The 15,451-nt window shown below is 40.1% G+C and overlaps 1 protein-coding gene across 2 annotated transcripts in view; it reads right to left on the bottom strand.

Moving 5' to 3' along the window:
* Positions 1 to 4,238, bottom strand: part of LOC134538301 (ras guanyl-releasing protein 3-like) — a 224,174-nt gene extending 219,936 nt beyond the window's left edge. The window contains exon 1 of one of the 2 annotated variants that reach the window (XM_063379494.1): positions 3,916 to 4,238. The gene's annotated coding sequence lies outside the window, so the exon portion shown is untranslated. The remainder of the gene's footprint in view (positions 1 to 3,915) is intronic. The other variant, XM_063379495.1, reaches the window with a different exon arrangement.
* Between the last annotated feature and the right edge of the window lie 11,213 nt (positions 4,239 to 15,451).

Here is a 15,451-nt window from a genome sequence, read left to right as displayed (position 1 = left end):
CTTCGCGATCGGAAATTTAAAAAAAAAAAAAAAAGTCATCTGACAACGTCTCGTTAGTTTTTTTCGCGTTTTTCAAAAGTGTTTTAAATGTCGCTGACCTAATACAACCAACCTTGAGATTTTTTTTTTGTATTTTTAGTTTTGTTACGGTCGCCTGACCGTGGGGAAACTTACGTACCTTTCAGAAAACAAAATAAAGAACGAACCTACTTTTCACTTTTACAACAGAAAAAAAAATACTATGTGTGATTTAATGTGTGTGAATGTACGTGTATATGTATTATTTACTGTAAGAAAATGTATTGGTGTGTGTGTGTATATATATTGTTTGTCTCTTCGTTGGTTTTTTACATAAATGTTTACGTTATTAAATATCTTTAAATCTTAAAACTTTAGCATTGGGTGGATTTTAAAAAGTCCTTTTTATAATATGCTTTAATATATTATACTTTAGGTAGCTCATGTGTATCTTAAATGATATTTTTTTTCTTATTTTCATATTTGTACTGATATGTTGATTCAGTTTTTATTTAAATGTATTTGAGCCAATTTTTGGTATGTCTAGGCTATAATATTTATCAGGTTTACTTTGTATGTACCTACCTAGTTAGTAAGGTGTACGTATGTGGTTAAGTGTAAGACAATGCGGTTCACCTTAACTTCGCCACTTAAAAATAAGGCAATAAAAAATAAATAAATAGCGTGGATTATTCCATGCTGGACGCGCTCGACATGCTGCAATAGTTTCAGATGCCACAAACTGTCAGGATACGGCGTGTTGTGACGTGGGTGAAGTGAAGTTTCAACCTCGCCATAGCCATATTGTTCCGCCTAAAAACACTGCGGAAATCCTGCTTCAGCACGTCCGATAAGTAGTGACTGGAAAAATTCGCGCTATCGATTACCTTTAGGATAGACTCCACAACCCTCTACATACTCAGGCAAATGCCACTTGCTCATTGGCTATTGACTCGTGACACTTGTCAACTGGGACGCTTTCGATTCGATACTTTTTTTGGTTGAAGGCTTCTCATTGGCTAAACGTCCTTCAGATAAACTGTAAGCCAATCACAGAAGCAATATAAATGTACAGTTGTTTGGATTATAGCATACCGTGAAATGAATACCGCGAATTTTTCCGGTCTCTACCGATAAGTGCCAGTGAACATGAACTAGGATCTCCGTCTATGGACACAGTCACTTCCGCAAAATGCAGTCATTTAAAAAAACTGTTTCCAAAATGCAAACACACTATACTTCTGCGTCTAAAAAATAACACGGCACAGACCATAAATAAAATTTTATTAAAAAAAAAACTATTAAACAACACGCTTTTTTGTTTTATGAAATTGGGGGGAAGGGGGGGGGAGAGTTGAGATTCCTTAATGACTCGGAAACTCTACAAATCTAAATAGAATCGAATTTTGAAATTTTCAGTAGTTTGTAGCTTTGTGACTACTTTCCACCCCCCCCCCCCCCCCCCTCATCTAGAGGTGAGGCGTAGACTTCGGGAAAATTTCCCACTATTCCCTGGACTCGTGGATACACAAATACATAGTTATTGTCCATAACTCAAATTAATGGTTACATAGCCGCCCCCCCCCCCCCCCAACCCCACCAAGGCACCCACCTAATGGTGGTCCGATGGTGCCCTAAGACCACGGAAGCATGTTGGAATCAACGCACTTCGATTTTCCTGACTTTCGAAAAAAATCTGTAGCAAATGACCTTCCCTCGAGGGGGAGAGGGGGTATAGTCGAATACCGGGCACATTTTACACCATGCCACGGCCTCTTGGATCGGAAACACTCCAAATCTAAAGAGAATCGATTTTTGAAATTTTCGAAATTTTGAAGGTTGAATTTCGGAGAGAGAAAAAAAGGGAGGGGGGGGCAGTCGACCCCGAACAAAGTTCCCACTCTGCCCCGTCTTCATAGATAAACAAAAAAAAAAACATGTTTTTTGCACATATCTCGAAAGTAGAATTCACACGTGGCCATATTCTGGATTATTCGGACTTCTGACTCGGGGTCAATGAATAGTATAATTTCTTCAGTCGCGGTCATAGGAGACCCATGAGAAAGACAACGTATGCGCAAGCAGCCCCTTAAAAAATATCAGTGGTTGCGACACTGAACTATTTATATTTGCCGACTAGCTGTGCCGACGAGTTCCTCGTTCGCGTGGTATTTAGTGATTCCGTTGAATAATTTTAGAGCTAAGCTTTTAAATACGAAATTTCGTGTTTTGCGGGAATAGTTTAATATTCATCCATATTAAGGAGTGAGAAGGAGGGAAGTATCTGTAACGTTGCTTTACGATATGTATTTATTACTGTCGTGATGAATTACATCTAAATCTATTGGTTACTTTTTGCGTGATGTAAAAAAAAACGACAGGCAAACAAAACTTATTATTGTTTCGACCTCTGTATCTTTTTTTTATCAACAAGTATGTCACTATTAAGAAAAATATAGACCATTGCAAAAAATACGGTTCTATTTCGATTTCATTATACATGCGTGGACGATAAACTGTCAGAACTTCGCTCACGTGACCCGGATCTTGGGTTTGATCCCCCAACAACACCGGCGAGACTCACCACGTAGTTCGGAGCCCCGTTGTAATCTTGGGAGGTACCGTCCAAGGAAAAAAAAACTCTGTGCATAACCGAGCAGCGATAAACACTTCCGAAAACAAATTTTTACTGTCATGGCCATGCCGGCCCTCCCCCCCCCCTCCTCCCAATTCGATTACGGGCCCTGGACCCAGGATCGGAGACACCCCCCCCCCCCCCCCCCCCCCCATTTTACAGTCACGCGCTACATTATAATTGCATGGTTATTTCTTACCTACACTCTTTTTAGAATGTTATTTAACCTGAAAATATAGGGTATAATTAAGGTTACTATTTTATAAGTCCAAGCTACGCTTTGTTTATAATTTTTTTTTACTTTAAAATAACAACAGCAAGTATTTCTATTCATTTCACACACTAAGATAAAAATGAAACTAGTTACAAATATATATAATCAGTTATATGTGTGTAATATCTTCTAAAATGTAATTGGATAAAATAATATTCCTTTTTTTTAGTTTGTAAAAAAATTATAATAGTTAAACATTTAAAAATAAACAGGGGTGGGCCCGGGCCCTTGACACAGGGGTCCACCCAGCCCCACCCTTGCGGGGGCCACGGTCATGGCAAACGCAGTAGTTGCTAGCATGTTCGAGGTTATGAAACAAAAAAATATCTCGATGGCACCTTCTGAACGTTCAGAGTTGTCGTTTAGAGACGTTTAGTGTCCGCGTCGTGTAACTTTGTCTTTAAGTTTGAGAGTTCTCGGACGCGGTGCCACTGGAGTGGCCTGTTTTCCCGACCGTCGCTTGCAGAAGCCTCGCGAGTTGTTTTATTACGGAGCACAGACAGCCACGCGAAGTTGTTTACAAAACACTGGTGACAGAAGAAAAAAAATAGCGGCGGAGGAGGACAAGGTCGTGTGTAATGGAGAGGGGAGAAAGCACGCAGAACAATAATTTTTTTGTTTGTTTGTAATTTCAACACCACTTTGGAATAAACTAATCACGCAATAGACACCCTGCGACATCTGTGAGGCGTTATAAGAACTACAACGACGTGTAGGATTTCTCACAACGTTACAACTGAAAATGTCCCTCCTTCCGCTTCAATATTTATTTTATTTATTAACGACTTCGTGTTAGCTTTTTTCTTACGCTTCAAAACATTTGCCCAACTACAGAAAAAAAATCACGTTACATGGTCTTAAACGACAATACACAAAAACTTAACGTCCTCGAGTGGGGGGGTGAAAGGGGGGAGTGTGCGCAAGGCCGTCTCAGAACTGGTCACGTGACACGAGACTGCAGAACACAACAAAGACCGGCGTCCCTTACCTGTCTGCTCTCCTGTTCGCCGGCTGTGTGTTGTGAAGATGCCGGTCTCTGGCGACGCGAAGCGCCTTCCCAAACCGCGCGACGTCCACACGGCTAGTGACGGGCGCTGCGCCTGTCGTTTGTTTGCCGAGCGGTGCTGCTCTCGAGGGGGAGGAGGAGTGGGGGAAGCCAGCGCACCTGCGCAGGCGCGGGACTCGTCTATCTCTCTCTCTCTCTCTCTCTCGGTCCGCCGCGCCGGTCTCTCGCTGGGCTTGCGGTACAGATTAAACGGCGACTATTGTTGCCACATTTATATTACCCGGATTGTTAACATTTAAAAAAAAAACTTGTTTTTATATCATCGTTCATTATAAGCTTTTAAATTTTACTATTTTTTTTTTTTTTTTAATATTTCCAATACATTTAATTAACGTCTGTTCGATAGTTCGACGAAGCTTCTCCGGTAGCGAATTCTAGCGGTGGGGTGTGGAAACTATGTTGTGATTCGCGACAAGAAATGTAGTTGTGTATTTTTCACGCTCGGCACTGAACTCTACCGCGCCCGTCGCACGAGTCCTTGAAACTCGACCGCCGGCGAGAGACGCGTCACGTCGCTTCGAGCTACGAAGGAGATGTTGCTTCGAAACGCGACGCACGCACGCGTGATGCGTTCGGGATGGAAGGGATGTCAAAGTCTGGATGGAGACGCACTGGCGAACCGCCAGCAGATTGCGTCGCGTCGAACGGAAACGCATCTGGAAGGAAGGGGGGGGGGGGGGGGGGGGGGAGAGGAAAAACAAAAAAAAAAAATTGCATTGGCACAACAACAAAGTCAAACTCCACTCTGCAATGCCCGGGTAAATACAGCACATAGCGGTTTAAGACCCGTTGAGGTATATGTGGTTGTATTCAACACATGAGTTGGCTGGGGTGCCAGCTAAGAGCTAAAATTCTCGGAAGTTCTAGAAAGAGGCATGGATGAACAGAGCCATCAGAAAGGAGTGGTATAAGAAAATTCTGGGGGTTTGGGGGGGGGGGGGGTCGATATCCAGGGGCTCGGGCACTATAGGAGGGTCCGATTCGGTTAGATTACGTTGATTGTACGTCGAAATTACAAGCCTATTGATAAAGGCGCTTTCACACTGTCAAATCTCTCTCTTCCAACACCTTAATTTCAGAATGCTGAAAGGGTTTTATTTATTGAAAGACAGCTCTGCTTTAAATTATGGACTATACCATCCTTTCTAATTTCAATTTCTTCAGTTATTATAGAAAACATTACCGTAAAAAAAAAACATTTAAAAATCTTCATGTTTTAGTTTTCATACTACATTTAATTCCGTCATAAACATTTAAATTGATATTTAACTGTAAGTATTAGCGTTATCTATCAAATTTCAAAATAATTTGGCTAGCTGTAGCAGCGGTGTCTGCAGTGTGGATTTTAAAAAATTCTTGGGTTCATATCGAGCTGTTCGAGTTGCCGCCCCGCTGCCTCGGAGGTCAAAGGTTAACGCAGGTGCCGAGGCCAGAACCTCTCCTATGGCCGCCCCGTCTTGACGTGGTGCTTTCACGTTACCACATCCCCCCCCCCCCCTTTTTTCCCTTCCTCGTCCTTCTGCTTTTCGGTTCCGACGAGCCCTAGTCCGGCGCCTTCTGCATTTCCACCTCTCTCTCTCTCTCTCTCTCTCTCTCTCTCTCTCTCTCTCTCTCTCTCTCTCTCTCTCTCTCTCTCTCTCTCTTCGCCCATGTCGAATGACCCAACTCCATCTCCCGCGATGTCTGCTCCGGGCGCGTGGCACACCGCCGCTGACCGCTGACGCACCACTACCACCCGCCAGCTCCCAACTACTCTTTCCTCGTTCCGAACATCTCGTGTTCTTCACTCTGTTCGAGGTGCTGCAGGCAACGTTCTGGCTTTGACCTGCGGTGGCCGACGCTGAGAAAAAAAAAAGGGGGGGGGGGGGTCCTTATGGAGTGTGTATCCCTCCTACCTTCACCCGAAGTCATTGAAAAAAAAAAAATTGGTCGTCTGTAAAGTCGGTTTACGGACGATAGTTTAACGTGAAAACGTCATAACAAAACGTTGATGAAATTATTGCATAGTTTTATGAATAGAATTGAATCATTTTTAATTGAATTATCACTATTTTGTATGGATACAAAGGAGGTGTGAAATGAAATCTACAATTTAATTGATAAGTTTACTTTTATTTGCACTCATTAATTCAAATATGTTTATTACTCAACGAATAGATTATTTTGACTATAACTTTTTATACACGTTTGCTATTTAACTTCTTACAATCTGTGTTATTCTGTTAAGGATAGGACGATGATAGGAAAAGTGGGAAACGAATGGGAGTGTTTCAAGTTTAATGTGCCTCGAAAAAGTCAAATCGATGGTTGTTCCAATCGAGTGGAAGAGAGATAGATGCGGCGCAAGCGTACAATGAGCGTAACGGTACACAGCGTAACGGGACAATGTGCGTTACGGGACACGTTTTCGTGCGTGCAGCCGGCGTTCATCGATTTATTAGACGTTGTCACGTCAAAAAATAAATAATTGCAAATTGTCATTGAAGACAGTATGTTACCGGGTGAGAACCCACGTTGCCTACGGCTGCTTCTGTGGCCCACGTGTCAGTGAGCTAGTGTTAATAGTAACGTAAGGTTTTTTTGTAATACAATTGTTCAAATTTTTAATTTTCTTATTTGTGTTTAACTTCTTAGCTCTCTGTATACGGCTTTTGGTAGCATTATTTTCGCAGATGGAACGAAAGTGACATGGGACGGAAATATGTGACTACGGTGCTGCCATCTGTGGCGGATGGTGCGGAAAGAGGTAAACTTTATAGTATTAACTGTTAAATTAATTTTTAACAAAAAGGGCAATGTTTTAATTAAATGTCTTGTCGAAAATCAGTTCCAAAGCCTGGGTTTATTTTTTTTTTTTCAAGTCTTTTCGCTTTATCTAAGACATTTCATAATATGGTTTTAAATTTCGGTCTGCAAATCGAGTGATTCGGTAGTCGACGTATTCTAGCAGTGGGCGTGAAAACTACGTGTGATTAGCGTCAATAAATGTAGTTTAAAACCAACACGATCAGCATTATTTTGAAGAATCCTTCTTTGAATTTTATGCCCGAGTTTCGTATTATAAATGTATTTGGAGCATGAGAACACGTGAATTTGCTCGTTACCGAGGTTAGATGTTACACGTCACTGGAGGGTACTGCAAGACATGCCTACATGTTGGTTTTTTTATTTTTTTTTAACCACCTCCCCTCTTATTAAAATTGTTCTGTTTGCCACTGTTGATAAGTTAATATTCCTACGTGATTAATGGTGAACCCGACCCCTGTAGCATAGCTGGATGCGCGCAACCCTTAAAGTCCCAGGTAAGACATAGGTGTAAACTTGTATCCTCTAAATTTAATTTTTTTTTAATGTCCTTTGAGTAATTTTTGCATTAGGGAAGATTAATTTTTTTTTTTTTTTAATTTTCACGTTGCTGGATATGCCGTTATTTTTTTTTACAGAGAAACCTCATTAATAGACAAGAATTATAAATACACAATCACACAGAAAACATGCGAAAGTCAACCGATGTCAAACGTTGAAAGCATGGACGCACAGAGAAATCCGTGGAAAGAATTATTCAGAACAGTGGATTAAGACAAAAATCTACCTTGGTTAAAACGCAGCGACAAACCAGCAGGCGAACCCAGCGATGATAGTACAGCAGATAATCTGTACAACCCAAAGAAAATACAGAGACACACAGGTGAACCCAACGATGTAACAAAACATATACTCTGGTCACCACAGCGACGGGGGGAAAAAAACAGACGGACATAATTTATTTAGGCTTCCTGAGACAAAACAGTTGCGACGTTTTGTGGAACTGAGATCTGTTCCCGTCAGTTTCAAAGTCAATAAATGTCCATAAAAGTCAATAAAGAGCTCCATCCACATCCCTTCACCTCTAATTCGTATCTAACGACGTTGGTGCCCGAAAACCTCAAGCCTCGCCAACGAAGTAATTACCGATTAGCTGGTCCTGTGCTACATTTACATGGGTTTGTTTTGTTAATTGCGTCACAATGTCCAGATTTTTTTGTTTTTTTTTTATCTTCTTTTCCCCATACTACTATGTATTTTTTTTGTCGTGTATTGTTGTTCTTTATGCTCTGGCATCCCTTGTATTTTTTAATTAGTGTCGTGAACTGCAAGAAGAGACAAAGACCGTCTGGAATTTGTAGCCTGTGTGTGTGTAAATTTTTTATTGTCTTTTAATATGATTGTATTTTTGGCTTAACCGCCTTTTGTAATCTCCTTCCGAAAATTAATGAATTTATAAAACAACAAAACAATGTCCAGCCGTCGAAGTCTTGCTCTTTCAGCACGTATCAATGAGGTCTCTATCTTAAACAAAGTGTAATAAGTAGGGATAAAAGGTTTTATGATCTTAACTTTAAGCCAATTAATTTTTCTAAAATAGGGGATTTCGATGTTAATGTTTTTATTTGTTAATTTTTTTATTCTTTAAAATAGTGTATTATTCATTCAAATTAACACTACAATAGAAACTGCACGAATTGAAAATGAGCTACTAATTAGAGACTCTAAGCTTCTCAAACAAAGTAAAACTAATTTTATTTGAATAATTTAGATGATACAATTTGGTTAAAATTTAATGCTGAAAAAATATACTCATTGAATTTAATATTGTTACCAGTAGGAAAACAGGTTCTAAAAATAGCCCAATTAATTAAATACATTTTTAATCATCATTAATATTCACACTATTAACTAAATTACAAAACTTAAAATGTATGTGCACGAATTAATCAATCCTTCGTTCAGTCCACAGTCTACTCCCCCCACAGGAGCTCGGCTCAACAGTGGTTCTCTCTACTGCTCGTCTCTCACCTAGCACCTCTGTCCCAACACACTGCCTCGCACTACTCACTAGTCCGCCGCACACAGCACAGTCCCGACGCACCAGTCTCCGCACACGTAGCCCGTCTCTCGTCTTCCCGTTATCGCTCGCCAAGAGGTCACTTAACACTGTGCACTTCACTTCACTGACTCGGCGGCTAGCGTCACCGTATTCATACCCCTCATCTCCCCTCTTGGGACGATCTCGCATCCCTCTGACGCGTGGCGTCGTCAGGGTCGACTCGACACCCGAAGCTCCCAGAACAACGGCGTTCTAGTTACGCCACCACAAGCGGCCCGAGGAACACTCCAGAAGGGACCGGAGGGTCATTGGCAAAGCTGCCGAGGAAAAGGGGAGGGGGTACGGAGGCCGGGCTGCCAATCCGAAAAAGGCGCGTGCCGCGTGGGACCACGCCCCACCCTGGGGCCAACGGGCCGGCTGACTACTTGCAGGCCCACTGGCATGTCTTGTGGCTCCGCCCCCCCCCCCCCCTTTTTCCCAATCTCCCTCCCCACCACGAGTGTGTACTCGTAACAATATGTTAAGATAACACACACAGTTTACTTTTAGTGATGTCTAATTTTATGATGATAGCTGTAGTTCGGTGATGTATGGTATATTAACTTGCATTTCGGAGTTATACGGTCTGTTAACATGCTTTCAGGTGTTATTTCCGTCAAATTTTATTTAATGACAATATTATTCACCATAAAATATTTGTGATAGTAATAAGTAAAACCATTTAATTAAGGCCCGACTTAAATTTATTTAGTTTTTCAATAACACTGTCGAAAATGTATCATATTAAACAGAGTGTAACAGTAAAATCTGCATATGTGTATCAGTAAAACCTGGGGTCACAATAACAACTGTCTAAAAATTATATTTTTAAACAGATTTAAATAAATAAATATAATACATAAACTTAATGGACGCCTTCAGTTTATTTGGCGTTATAGTAACGCTTTACTAGAATAGTTAGACATACGTCAAACTAAATAATAGTGCCGTCTCGAAAACCCATTTGGCTTTATGGAAGATGCGTGACACGCAGAAATTAAATCGTTAAAGTTAAACAAATGTATAAGGTTTTTTTTTCTCGTTAATCGTTAAAAGTCAGGTCTTTCAATCGGTTTTAATGTACGCGTTTGAGTGTGTCGTATGATTAAGTTTACGTAAAATAATTTCAGTTCCCAGGTTTTTTTTTATTTTAATTTCTTTTTCGAATCACGTTCTTGATGCTGATTGGTGTCACGTGTTTGTTGGGAAAGTATGTGTGTTCTGCGAAGCCTCGTCCGGGGACGCACCACAACGCCGAAAACCATAACGACGAATGCCAAATTGACTACAACGCCGACAGCTAGAAAACTGCTGTGTACCACAACGCCGAATTACCACAACGCCGAAATACATTAACGCCAAAAAATGTCATTGCATGAATGCCACAAAGGTAAGGTTAGGTAAGGTTAGGTTATGTTAGGCTAGGCTAGGATAGGCTAGGTTAGGCTAGCCTAGGTTAGGTTAGGTTGTGGTATTTAGACGTTAAGATACATTTAAGAAACACACACAAATTCATTCAGTTGTTTTTTTTTTATTTTGCTCCTGCCCCCCCCCCCCCTTTCCCGCAGCAACCTTTTTTGGCGTTACTGTATTTCGGCGTTGTGGTACACAGCAGTTTTCTAGCAGTCGGCGTTGCGGTCAATTTGGCATTCGGCGTTTATGGTATTCGGCGTTATTGTACGTTGGGCGTTGTGGTATTTCGGCGTTGTGGTAACGACCCCCTCGTCCTCACTCTGACTTTATTTTCATGCTACGTCAGTGACGCATCTCTAACCCTTCTGCCCCTCCCCATCACCTCCCCTCCTGCAGTGTTTCCAGTCACCCTCACCCCCCTTCGCCACTGGCAGCAGCGCGGGTAGGAGCGTTCCACGTGACCTGGTGCGTCACTGATAGCCAGCGGAATTCCTGGCGATGTTCGTAATATTCCGAGGTTTTTTTTTTTTTTTTTTTAAAAGTGAATTTGGGGGGAGGGGTTAGTGGTTGTATGAAGTTGCTTGTCGGTAGCCAGGCGCAACCAGCGTGGCCGCAAACACACCGGATTATCCCTCCCGTAAATTCACGCGCCGGAAACCAAAGTTACTGATGCGGTCATTTATTTGCGGTGTTACAGGGTCAGCGTACCTCACCCTTTAGGTCCTATCGTACACGCCGTGTTGAATTTTATTTTATTTTATTTTTTCAAATTTCCAAGTCATTAGGCCTACTTTTATTTTAAGGGCTATTTTTGCAAATTTCAGAAAAGATACCTCGCGTTTGTTGTTCTGTCACAAATATTTTCAATGGATGTTCATTAAAGCCCGTTCTACAATAGCATGCAGATGGAGACGGACCCGTACGGATTATCATAGGTGAGCTCTTCCATTTACGTTGCTCCGTGCGACCAGTAGAAGCCGAGTATTTGGTTGCATTTGTTTATTTTCAAAAAATATCGTTAAAAGCTGTTTCAATTACAAGAATATCAAGTGTTCTGTTATTTTCTTTGTGGTTTATTTTTTAATATATATAAATAAATATATATATTTATTTATTTATATATATATTTATATTTATATGTGTAAATTCTTCCCGTGCTATGATCTCGAAGTATAATATACTTTTTTTTTAATTAAATTAATATTCCGTAACCTTAAAATGCCATCAAACTGTTGCAATTTGTTACGTTTACGTGCATTGCGGAAGCGGCAGACGCTATGGCAAAATGTTTCGGAAGATCCGTCTCCGTTTACGTGATCCGTCTCAATTTCCGTGTCATTGTATAACGGGTCTAAGTGTAGTATAATGAGTTAATAATTTGCGCGTGTTTTTAATCATTGTCACTTCCGTGACTCTTTACACCCACGATATTACACTGAGTGAAAATCTTTTGAGAATATTGGTGACAGGGCAAGAGGGGTATAGTTTTGACATTTAAAAAAAAAACCTAAATAATTATAATTATGAGCAAACGGAAAAACAATTCAACATGGCGTGTAATAACTAGCATTAATGTCTCGTTTATGTGGTCTGTTCAAGGCCGTTACGCAATTGAAAACTTTATGATTGTCATTTTATGGTTTTTCTTTACGATTTTTGCCACCTTATTACCAAGTTGTTTCATATGGCACACTACAAAATTGACCTCGTAAAGTTTAATGTCAAGAAAGCTACACTTTGCGATTTATAAAAATTGAAACTTCATCGGTCAGATTATTTCTATGCTACGTTATTGGGAGACTATTTACTATTTACGTGACTGGAATTCGAAGTAAATATTTCTTTTAATGTATCAGGAATATTATCAACCGGGGTTTGGTATTACACTGGTGCGGTTAGAACACCAAAAGCGCAAGTAAAGGTTGTAATTTATATTGTGAAATGAGGCCTAAAGGTAGTGCGCTGAAGACCGAATGAAGAATTTCATCCTGAACGTGTGCAAGGTCAGGTTCGAGACGGAGATGGGTCTAAAGTGTTTTTGGAGGGTGTTTTCCGTATCATGGATTGGGTCCTCTCACTGAGGTGACCGCTAACATAAACCAGCACGTTGCCTATCAGGTGTTGTCTATCAGTCAACAGCAAAGTTCATCGGGCTGAACGAATACGTGACTGGTTTTATGAACACTCCCCCCAACCCTGTTACTAGAGACCTGCAAAATTCGCGGTTTCGATGGCCTTCAGGATAGACTGCACATACCCCTGTACACTCGGGCAAATAAAGCAAGTTCATTGGCTGTCGACTTTTATGTAAGTCGTCTCAGCTGGTTTGTCTGTGATTCGATCCTTCTTTGGTTGAGTATTTATAACTGGTTGAGATTCGTCCAGATGAACAGTAAGCCAATAGAAAAATTATCTAAGAGGTATATGTGTTTGAATTCTAGCCTATCACCGAATGAATCCGCGAATTTTGCAGGTCTCTACCTATTACATCTCCAATGGCTGAAAAGTCACCCGATTTGAACCCCGAAATTTGGTGGAACTGTGTGGGCAAATCCTCAGCGAGTTGCTTAACCCGGATGCGACGTACCTGCAAACCCTTGTGGATCACTTCCTGACAGAGTTCAGGTGGTTATCAAGTCCAAAGCCGGAGTTACACGGTACTAAATTATGCTTGTGATGATTTCTTTAGAGGTGACTAATTTTTTTGTTCGGTGAGCTTACTTTACTGAGCTATTATTTTTGTTCTAAATAAGTTACGTGATTTCATGCTAGCCCGAGGACAACCATTCGAGAGGGGGAAAAAATGAATGTAAGAGAAATTGAATAAATAAGACTATTCTATTTCTGATCGTATACTTCAGAGGCTTTGCACGTGCAGAGTTGTTTTCGAAAGCAAGTTTGTCTACCCGTCAAAGCTCAGGAGCCATAAACCGCACAATAACCAAAATGTGTCCGCGTCAGATCCGGGATGCCAGTTAACTAACACCTATTCTGCTTCCCTCCTCCCCACTTTACCCCACTTCCCCCCCCCCCCCCCTGTTTTAAACACCCAGAGGAGACAGCACCGCTGGCAATTAACGAAGGTGACAGAGTCCAACGCATGGACCGGATATCATTCAGTGCCATTGTCACGCAGGGGTGAATTCCCCCTTCTCTCCCCCTTTCCTTTCCAACCCTTTCCTCCCTCCCCTTCCCCCACCCCCAATCCTTTCATCCCTTCCAATACTCCGGGAAGCCTGGGATTCACCGACCCCCAATCAGACACAAACACATCCTAAGATTTTGTATTAAAGTAACACACCTAAAGGCCCTGTTACACTGGATAATTTTCTTTTCAAACTATATTTGACAACAGATTTAGAGGGGTTGAATTGGACTAAATTTGTCAATCATTTCTCCATCAAAAAATATTTTTGGACATATACCATCTAACTTGAATTAATTCCTGTCTCATAATCAAAGTTTGTTGTTGGACTGAGCTCGCTCCAACTTTTCAAAATTAAACTAAATTTAAAATTTAAAATAGCTTACTGCTAGGTACAAAATTAGAACATCTGTAATTTAGAATCACATTAGTACTAGTTGCATAATTAAATGAATGATAAGTTATTTATAAATTTTTTGGCACATAATTTACTTTTCACAGAAAAATTACTTTACACGTAACGTTAGTGTTAGAATTATTTCAAATTATGTTAGCTTTATAAGCTTCCCAATGTCCTTTGCCATTTTAAAGATTAAGTTGAAACGAAAACACAAACTATTTTCGTTTTTGCTGGTTAGCTGATTTCGACAAGCATCGAACATATTTTATAACCGGTATATAGAAATATTTAATGGAAGCTATAGTTATCCAATTTGCCACACAATTTGCTGCGCTAATGACGTTTTATGTGATTTCATTATTACGTTCCAACAATATTTGACCATATATATTGGACTCTTCTTGTTATTTAAAACATTATGTTACACATAAGTCATTGCGTCGTTTTCAGCCCTCTGGATTCGTCTGTGCTGTGGTATTGTTCTGACTAATTCCTTCCACGTAGTTCTCTATACTGTCTGTGCATTTAACATTTGACATGGGATGATTTCAGCTAGGTTTTCTGCTTGCGGTTGTTTTTTTTTTTTTTTTTTTTTTTTTTTTAGTACTTCAGGTTTTCCGTTGATGTGACACACGGTGTAAAATAGCAATGGCGTGTGTCCAGCATAATGTTTTAATCAAACTTCCCCGTTGCAAGAATCATTCACAGAACACATATATTGGAAGGTGTTGGAAGCAAAAGCGTTACAGTGGGATTGGGCCTTGACCTAGCATACCTTTTCCTTTAAAAATAAAAATAAAACATAAATAATTATATATAAATAATGATAAATAAAAATAAAAAATAATAAAAAAATTGTTTGTCTGTAAAGTCGGTATACGGACGATAGTTTAACGTGACGTCATAACAAAACATTGATGAAATGATTGCGTACTTTTATGAATAAAATTTAGTCTTTTTATTTTAATAATAAAAGAATAAATACTTGAAATTATACTAGTAATCAGATTTTTGAAATGAAAGAATAATTAACCTTTATTGCCGAAATGTGTTGTTGTAATAAGCAATGAAAACCACATTAACTTTTCACTTCACTTTATAAACAGTCGACGAAACAGTTCACGTGTAGATGAGACGTAATTAATTTTAAAAACTGGCGTTTAGCTATAAAGTTTAAAAATAATTATGAACAAGTTTTCACATAAATAAACTGTAATCAAATATCTATCATCAATTATATGAATCACCACAATTTTTTAGTCAATTGTAACATAACCTATTATTACTGCACTCGCCGACAGCGTAACGGAACACAGCGTAACGGAACAATGTGCGAAACGGGACACTTTTTCCTGCGTGCAGCCGGCGTTCATCGATTTATTAGACGTTGTCACGTCAAAAATAAAACACAAATGTGAGCGAGTCATTTAGTTCTCGCCAGAGATGTGTAACATCTAACCTCGGTAACGAACAAAATTTATGTGTTCTCATTTATGACACGAAACTCGGACGCGAAATTTAACGGAGAATTATTAAAAATAATGCCGCCCGTGGTAAATAATCGCAAATTGTGTTCCCAACTACATTTCTGAAC

Source organism: Bacillus rossius, chromosome 13, assembly GCF_032445375.1.
Source record: "Bacillus rossius redtenbacheri isolate Brsri chromosome 13, Brsri_v3, whole genome shotgun sequence".
NCBI lineage: Eukaryota > Metazoa > Arthropoda > Insecta > Phasmatodea > Bacillidae > Bacillus > Bacillus rossius.
This window is presented reverse-complemented; position numbering and strand designations above follow the sequence as displayed.